We start from the raw sequence: 9,206 nt of genomic DNA, 5'->3' as shown, positions 1-9,206 counted from the left end.
TCAATTGTCTGCAGGCTCCCGCAGTGCCTGGCGCTGCTCCCTTGCCAGAGGCACCCCAGGCCAGGGGGGCACATCTGGGCTGCTGTGTCTGGCTCTGGGGCTCCCTGTTCTGGGCAGTGAGGAGGAGCTGCAGAGCCTCTGCAGGACTGACAGGATGGGCTTTGGGGCTGGCAGGAGAAGCTGAGGGACCTGGGCTGCTGGAGCTCCTGAAGAGGAGGCCCAGGGCTCATCCTGTAACTGCTCCAAGGGTGCTTTCAGAGAATCCCAGAACCAGCAAGGGTGGAACAGGCCATGGAGATCATCAAGTCCAACCTGTGCCCTTACACTGCCTTTTCTCCCCTGAGCCTCCTCTTCTCCAGGATACACAACCTCAGCTTCCTCAGGAACTTATCACAGCACTTGTGTTCCAGATCCATCACCAGCCTTGTCCTTCTCTGGAAACGCTCCAGCCCCTCCATGTTCCTCCTAAATTGGGGGCTCCAGAACTGAACACAGCACTCGAGGTGCTGCCCAAGCAGTGCTGAGCACAGGGGAAGAATCCCTGCCCTGCTCCTGCTGGCCACACCATTCCTGAGCCAGGCCAGGAGCCATTGGCCTTCTCGGCCACCTGGGCACACTGCTGGCTCATGTCCACCCTGCTGTCCATCAGCCCCTGCAGGTCCCTTTCTGCCTGGCTGCTCTCCAGCCCCTCTGGCACCTTGCTGAGGGAGGGAGGTAGGGATGGAACGGGTCCAGATCCAATCCTTCCTGAAATGTGGGGTTTGCTGGCACTGCCAGTTCCCAGTTCTTGATATTTCCCTGTTGTGGCACAGCCCAAGTGCAGCAATTTGCTGGCAAAGGAAGCCAAAACCAAGCAAAGACCTGGTACCTACAGCAACCCGATCTCGGGTTTGCTGACACCGCCAGTACCCAGATTGGGAATGTTTCAGATGCCTGCACAGCCTAATTCCAGCAGTTTGCTGGCACAGAAAAGTAGCATCTGGAAATTTCTCACTGCCAGCAAAACCTAAATGCAACAATTTTCTGGCAAAGAAAGCCAGAACCCAGCAGCTTCCCAGTGCTGCCACCAGCACCACCCAGGTCTGGTGTTTGCTGCACAAGTGCCCAGATCCGGAAATTTCCCAGTGCTGGCACAGCCCAAGTCCAGCAATTTGCTGGCACAGAAAGCCAAAATCCGGCAATTTCCTGATGCCAGTACAGGTGCCCAGACCTGATGTTTGCTGCCACTGACAGTGCTCAGATCTGGATATTTCCCTGTTCTGGCAGAGCCAAGTCCAGCAATTTTCTGGTAAAGAAAGCCACAATCTGGCAATTCCCTGCTACCGTCATTGGCAATGCCAAGATCCGGTGTTTGCTGGCACCCCCAGTGCCCAGATGCAGGAATTTCCTGGTGCCAGCACAGCCCAAGTCTAGTAATTTTCTGGCAAAGAAAGCCAAAATCTTGCAAATACCTGGTACTTACAGCAACCCAATCTTGTGTTTGCTGACACCACAAGTGCCCAGATCAAGAATTTTTCAGGTTCCTGCACAGCATAATTCCAGCAATATGCTGGCACTGAAAGTTAACATCTGGCAATTTCCTGGTGCTGGCACATCCCCCACCCAGATCTGGTGTGCGCTGGCACTGCCAGTGCCCACATCTGGCAATTTCCCTCTTCGGGCACCACCCATGTCCAGCAATTTGCTGGCAAAGAAAGCTAAAACCTGGCAATTTCCCCTTGCCAGCACCGCCCAATCTGGAGTTTGCTGGCAGCAGGATCCCAGGAAAGAAGGAAGGATAGAAGGAAAGAAAAGAGGAAGGCATCCAGATCCAATCCTTCCTGGAGCCTGGAGCCTGAAATGGGCTGTTTGCTGGCACTGCCAGTGCCCAGATCCGGACATTTCCCTGTTCTGGCACAGACCAAGTGCAGCAATTTGCTGGCACAGAAATCCAAAACCTGTGGCAGCTTCCTGCTGCTGGGTCTGGCACCGCCCCCACATCTTGTGTTTCATGTAACCAGAACCAAGATTTGGAAATTTCTCAGTGCCAGCAGAGCCCAAATCTGGCAGATTTCTGTCACTGGCAATGACACCACCCAGATCTGATGTTTGCTGGCAGCGCCAGCGCCGAAATCTGAAAATTCCTGGTGCTGGCACAGCCCAAGTCCAATGATTTCCTGGCACAGAAACCCAAAATTTGGAAATTTCCAGGTTCTGGCTCCAGCATTATCCAGATCTGGTGTTTGCTGGCAATGCCAGTGCCCAGATTTGGAAATTTCCCAGTGCCTTCACAGCCCAGGTCTAGCAATTATTTTTAGCTAGCTGGGGCAGAGAAGTTCCTTGGACTGTGACTTTCCTTTTTCTTGGAACTGTTTAAACCTGCTCTGGACTGAAAACCCAGGAAAACACCTGCAGCTCACACCTGTGGCCCCCCGAGCTCTGGGACACTGCATTCCAGTACCAGAGGGACTCAGGAGAGACCGAGTGAGCCACCTACAACCCACAAAAAGGACTTTCTGAATTTGCCATCTCTTCACCACTGTCAGAGGTTTGATTTAATATTATTCATTTTTCATGCTTGTGAATACTTTACTTGTTAAATAAACTGGGGTTTTTTCACTTTTCTCCAGGGAAGTCTTTTCCTGAACTAGTAGGGGTAGGGGCTGCTTGAACTTGCTTTGTAGATGGACCAATTTTGGAGGTTTCCTCCCCAAATTTGCCCTAAGCCAGCACTAACGATGTCCTGGTTTAGGACAAATTAGGGGAAATCTCCAAAAGGGAGTCCCCCCCCAAAAAAAGCAAACCTCCAACCACCCCTCCCCCCCCAATACCGGGTTCGGGAAGGAATTCCTTGGAGGAGCAAAGTGGAAAACAAAACCTATTTATTGGCAAATAACAAAAGAACACTCCCCAACACAAGAAAAGAAAAGAAAACCAGTCAGTGTTGTGGAGGGTGCCGAGCGTCTCTCGCAGGCTCCGGAGGTCCCGCCGGACGTCCCAGGTCAGGTCCGGAGCCGGTCCAGTATCTTCAGGGGAGGGTAAGAAAGAGAGGACGAAAGAAAAGGGAAAAAAAACAGCGCAGAAAGCAGCAAAGGGAAAAAAGGCAGCTATCAGCTAGGGCTAAGGCAGTAGCAAGCAAGCGAAGTAGCAAGCAGAAGCAAGCAGGCCAGCCAGCCAAGCAGCCAAAAGACAAAAGCAAAAAGCCAAAGTACACCCAGTCCCCCTCCCTCCTCCCTCCCCGCCCCGCCGCGGCAAGACGGCCGGGGGGGGGGGGGTGAAAAGAGAGAGAGAGAGAGAGAAAAAAACACAGCTGCCAGACATAATACACGATATTGGGATAAAAGCGGTCATCCCATGACACTCCACCCCTTATCCCATATCGTGAACATACAATAAAAACTTTCATTTCACTTACTCACACCTTTGACACTTATGCATTCCTCTCATCTTACTTGCTCAGACCTTTGACACTTACAGTTTCCTTCTGTCTCACATTCAGCAAACAATGACATTCATATATGAGCCTTATCCCACAATCAGGTCTCCCTGAGGTACACACCGTGTTGTTCCATCTTTCTGCATTACCCACCATGTATAACCTGGTCCTTGAGCAAAGACAATCCCACGGATGGGTTTGTCTGCACTCGAGGCAGGGTTGATCCATACTGTCTTTCCCAACAAACCTCTGACATGGGCCACTGGGGTTTTATCCCCATCTACTATATTAAGGAGCTCAGACTGAGCAGGACCCGCTCGGTTGGTGGAACCTCGAGTGTTAACTAACCAGGTAGCCTTCGCCAAATGCTGCTCCCAGTTTTTTAAAGACCCCCCACCCAACGCTTTTAAGGTGGTTTTTAACAATCCGTTATACCTTTCCACTTTCCCTGCAGCTGGTGCATGATAGGGGATATGGTACACCCACTCGATGCCATGTTCCCTAGCCCAAGTATTAATAAGATTGTTTTTAAAATGAGTTCCATTATCCGACTCAATTCTCTCAGGAGTACCGTGCCTCCAAAGGACCTGCTTTTCAAGGCCCAAGATAGTGTTACGAGCTGTGGCATGAGACACAGGGTAGGTTTCCAACCATCCCGTGGTGGCTTCTACCATGGTCAGTACATAGCGCTTGCCTTGGCGGGTTTGAGGCAGCGTGATGTAATCAATCTGCCAGGCCTCCCCATATTTGTACTTAGACCACCGCCCACCGTACCAGAGGGGCTTCACCCGTTTGGCCTGCTTAATGGCAGCACACGTCTCACAGTCACGAATAACCTGAGAGATACTGTCCATGGTTAGATCCACCCCTCGGTCTCGTGCCCATTTATAGGTGGCATCTCTACCCTGGTGGCCTGAGGCATCATGGGCCCATCGTGCCAAGAATAACTCTCCCTTATGCTCCCAGTCGAGATCTATCTTCAACTCCCCTATCTTTGCAGCCTGATGTACTTGCTGGTTGTTTCGCTGCTCTTCATTAGCTCTACTTCTGGGGACATGGGCATCTACATGCCGAACCTTCACAGGTAACTTCTCTAACTGTGTAGCGATATCTTTCCACTCTTCCGCAGCCCAAATTGGTTTTCCTCTGCGCTGCCAGTTCGCCTCTTTCCATCTCTTCAGCCATCCCCATAGAGCGTTGGCTACCATCCAAGAATCGGTATACAAATAGAGCCTTGGCCACTTCTCTCTCTCTGCAATACCTAGGGCCAGTTGAATAGCTTTGATTTCAGCAAATTGACTGGATTCACCTTCTCCTTCAGTAGCCTCCGCAACCCGTCGAGTGGGACTCCATACAGCTGCTTTCCACCTCCGTTTCATCCCTATGACGCGACAAGAACCATCGGTGAATAAAGCGTAACGTGTTTCTTCTGCTGGCAACTGATTGTATGGCGGAGCTTCCTCAACCCGAGTCACTGGCTCTTGTTCCTCATCCGCGACACTGAAGCTCTCACCTTCGGGCCAATTTGTAATTATTTCCAGGATCCCAGGGCGATTTAACTTCCCAATTCGAGCGCGCTGCGTAATGAGGGCAATCCACTTACTCCAAGTAGCATTGGTGGCATGGTGGGTAGAGGGAACCTTTCCTCTGAACATCCATCCCAGCACCGGTAGTCGGGGTGCCAGAAGAAGTTGTGCCTCTGTACCAATCACCTCCGAGGCGGCTTGGACTCCTTCATAGGCGGCCAAGATTTCTTTTTCTGTTGGGGTATAGTTATCTTCAGACCCCCTGTAGCTCCGACTCCAAAATCCCAATGGTCGGCCTCGGGTCTCGCCAGGCACCTTCTGCCAAAGGCTCCAGGACAGACCATGGCTCCCGGCCGCAGAGTAGAGCACGTTCTTCACATCTGGTCCCGTCCTAACTGGACCAAGGGCTACAGCATGAGCGATCTCCTGCTTGATTTGGACAAATGCTTGCTGCTGCTCAGGGCCCCAATGGAAGTCGTTCTTCTTGCGGGTAACCAGATAAAGGGGTCTCACAATCTGACTATACTCAGGGATGTGCATCCTCCAGAAACCTATAGCACCTAAGAAGGCTTGTGTTTCCTTCTTATCAGTTGGTGGGGACATAGCAGTGATTTTGTTAATAACATCCGCAGGAATCTGACGCCGTCTGTCTTGCCACTTCACCCCCAAGAACTGAATTTCTCGGGCAGGTCCCTTGACTTTGCTCTTCTTAATGGCAAATCCAGCTTTCAGGAGAATATGAATGATCTTCTCTCCTTTCTCGAACACTTCCATTGCCGTGTTCCCCCAAACAATGATATCATCAATATATTGCAAATGTTCTGGAGCCTCACCCTCTTCTAGTGCAGTCTGGATCAGTCCATGACAGATGGTAGGACTGTGTTTCCACCCCTGGGGCAGTCGGTTCCAGGTATACTGCACTCCCCTCCATGTAAAAGCAAACTGAGGCCTGCATTCTGTTGCCAGAGGGATGGAGAAAAACGCGTTAGCAATATCGATGGTCGCGTACCACTTTGCTGCCTTGGACTCCAGCTCGTACTGCAGTTCCAGTATGTCTGGTACAGCCGCACTCAGTGGTGGAGTCACTTCATTCAAGGCACGATAGTCCACAGTCAATCTCCATTCTCCGTCAGATTTTCGCACGGGCCAGATAGGGCTGTTAAAGGGTGAGCGGGTTTTACTGACCACCCCTTGGCTCTCCAGCTCTCGAATCATCTTGTGGATGGGGATCACGGCATCTCGATTTGTCCGGTACTGCCTGCGGTGCACTGTCGAAGTGGCAATTGGTACTCGTTGCTCCTCTACCTTCAAGAGTCCTACTGCAGATGGGCTCTCTGATAGTCCAGACAAGGTATTCAATTGTTTAATACCCTCTATCTCCACTGCAGCTATTCCAAAAGCCCACCTGAATCCCTTAGGATCTTTGTAATAGCCATTCCGGAGGAAGTCTATGCCCAAAATACACGGAGCCTCTGGACCAGTCACAATCGGATGTTCCTGCCACTCCTTCCCAGTCAAGCTCACCTCAGCTTCCAACAAAGTCAACTGTTGTGATCCCCCCGTCACTCCAGCAATGGAAACAGGTTCTGTCCCCACGTGTTCTGATGGCATTAAGGTACACTGTGATCCAGTGTCAACCAATGCTTCATAGTTTTGTGGCTCTGATGTGCCAGGCCATCTGATCCACACCTTCCAAAAAACCCGATTTTCCCGTGCCTCTTCCTGGCTAGAGGCAGGGCCCCTCTAAGCCAGATTGTCCTTCTTTCCTTGGACGTATGCCTTAGAAGTTCCTTCAAGTGGATCGGACAGGTCATCGTCATACTCAACATCTCGGCTGCGAGCAACCGGAGCTGCCCTCTTTTTGGTGATACTTCCTCTTCTCTTCAAATCACGCACCCGTTGTGCCAAAACAGTGGTGGGTTCTCCATCCCATCTCCTCATGTCTTCTCCAGACTCACGCAGAAAGGCCCATAACTCAGCCCGTGGGGTGTACCTTCTCTCCCCATCAAAGGAGCGCCAGCGTTGGATACCAGGGCCTCTAATTTGCACAGCCGAGATTTGAATAAGGTCCTCCTTAATCTCTTCCCGGAGTTTCTTATGATTCTCCTCTATTTTGTCCTCTAGTTTTCGCAGTTGGGTTTCCACTGCTGCAATTCTGGCATGAGTTGGTCCATGCACAGCATCTGCATACGCTCGAAGCTTCTTCGCCATATCAAGCACAGTCTCATATGTATCATCCCGCTTCATTATTGCCAGGGCAGAAGCGTATTCAGGTGGCCCAAGTCGCACAAGTTTCCTCCACATTACAGGTGTGCATGGTACCAGGTCCGGATTCCTAGTTGTTATATCATCTGAGAAAATGAGCTCTGCCACTGCCATCTCTCTCAGGCGTTGGATCCCCTGTTCTATGGTCTTCCACCGTGTCTGCTGCATATAGAGATCATCGGCACATAAGTATCTTTGTGCTACACTATCCAGGACCCGTTCCCAGAGGCTGTGAGGGCTAGCCCTGCTCATCATACCTTGATCGATGACAGTATCATGCGACAGGGATCCCAAATGCCTCGCTTCAGTACCATCCAAAATCGTAACCTCCCCTGCAGCATCCCAGAGGCGGACTAACCAACTAATTATAGATTCGTCAGGTTGTCGTCTGTAATCCTTTCTTAGGCCTCTGAGGTCCTTCAGAGAAAAGGAGTCAGTATTAGCTCCAGAATCTGTGCCCCTTGATGTGGCCTCTGATTTTGGTGAGGGTCCTTCTCCTGCATCATCATCATCATCTTCCACCTTTCGATCGGTCTTGTCTTTACACTTTCCACCTCTTGTATTAGCTGCAACAGCCATGGGTTGGGGCCTATTGTCTGATCCAGCTGCTAGCCTGGAGCCTGGGATGTTAGCTGCAGCCTGGGTCACTGGGATAGTAACTAACTTATCTCCCTGTTCCCTTTCTGCTATCTGCTGCTCCACAGTATCTAGCAGAGTACGGTAAACAAACGCCAAGGCCCAGCTCACTGCAGTAATCCTTTCCTCCTTAGTATTACCATGGCACTTCTCCCTCAAATACTTTGCCACCTCGACTGGGTTCTGAATTTGATCGGATGGAAAGTCCCAGTCTATAGGATCAGAGAATTCCTTTAAAGTCTGGCCCATATCCTCCCATTTCCCACTCCAGTCAAGATTTTTCCTGCTTTGTTTTACTCCAGAATCAGGAGTCTCTCTAACCCCTCTAGAAATCTCGGCTTTCATTTTATATACACTCCAGACAGTATAGAAAAGGCTTAATAAATTAAATGCCAGAAAGATGGTTTCTTTTAAACTCAGGGGAAATTCAACATTTCCTAATAGAGACGTCAACAATTTGGAGGAGAAGGAAGACAAAAGCTGAGAAGCCCCTTCGCCTTCTTCTCCCCAAACAAACTGAGTACACAGCCATGACAACAATCCATACATTCCTGAAACAAAGTCCAGCATTTTTATCCGACAAATCCACACACATAAGACCAGCCCAATGACTATTCTGGTTAGTGCCCCCCGCTTACAAAAGCTACTTATTAGGGACAACACAAGAGCTATTTTTGGGTAAGGAAATAACCCTAGGGACCACAAAGATATTAAAGCTTCAAAAACCCCTAGGGACCAGAAATACCGGCAAGCTTCCACCCCAAATGACATTCTGAATTACCAATATGCCCACCAAACAACCAAAACCAAAATATTATTGTTATAGGTTTGTTTTCCACTGTCTTTGGCCTCCTTTTCCCGGCCAATGCACCAAAAAGGATGTCCTGGTTTAGGACAAATTAGGGGAAATCTCCAAAAGGGAGTCCCCCCCCAAAAAAAGCAAACCTCCAACCACCCCTCCCCCCCCAATACCGGGTTCGGGAAGGAATTCCTTGGAGGAGCAAAGTGGAAAACAAAACCTATTTATTGGCAAATAACAAAAGAACACTCCCCAACACAAGAAAAGAAAAGAAAACCAGTCAGTGTTGTGGAGGGTGCCGAGCGTCTCTCGCAGGCTCCGGAGGTCCCGCCGGACGTCCCAGGTCAGGTCCGGAGCCGGTCCAGTATCTTCAGGGGAGGGTAAGAAAGAGAGGACGAAAGAAAAGGGAAAAAAAACAGCGCAGAAAGCAGCAAAGGGAAAAAAGGCAGCTATCAGCTAGGGCTAAGGCAGTAGCAAGCAAGCGAAGTAGCAAGCAGAAGCAAGCAGGCCAGCCAGCCAAGCAGCCAAAAGACAAAAGCAAAAAGCCAAAGTACACCCAGTCCCC

This window comes from Melozone crissalis, unplaced genomic scaffold, assembly GCF_028551555.1.
Source record: "Melozone crissalis strain CALT ecotype California unplaced genomic scaffold, PUWL_Pcris_2 ptg000011l_1, whole genome shotgun sequence".
NCBI classification, from domain to species: domain Eukaryota; kingdom Metazoa; phylum Chordata; class Aves; order Passeriformes; family Passerellidae; genus Melozone; species Melozone crissalis.
The sequence above is the reverse complement of the archived record's forward strand: the minus strand, read 5'-3'. Positions refer to the sequence as shown.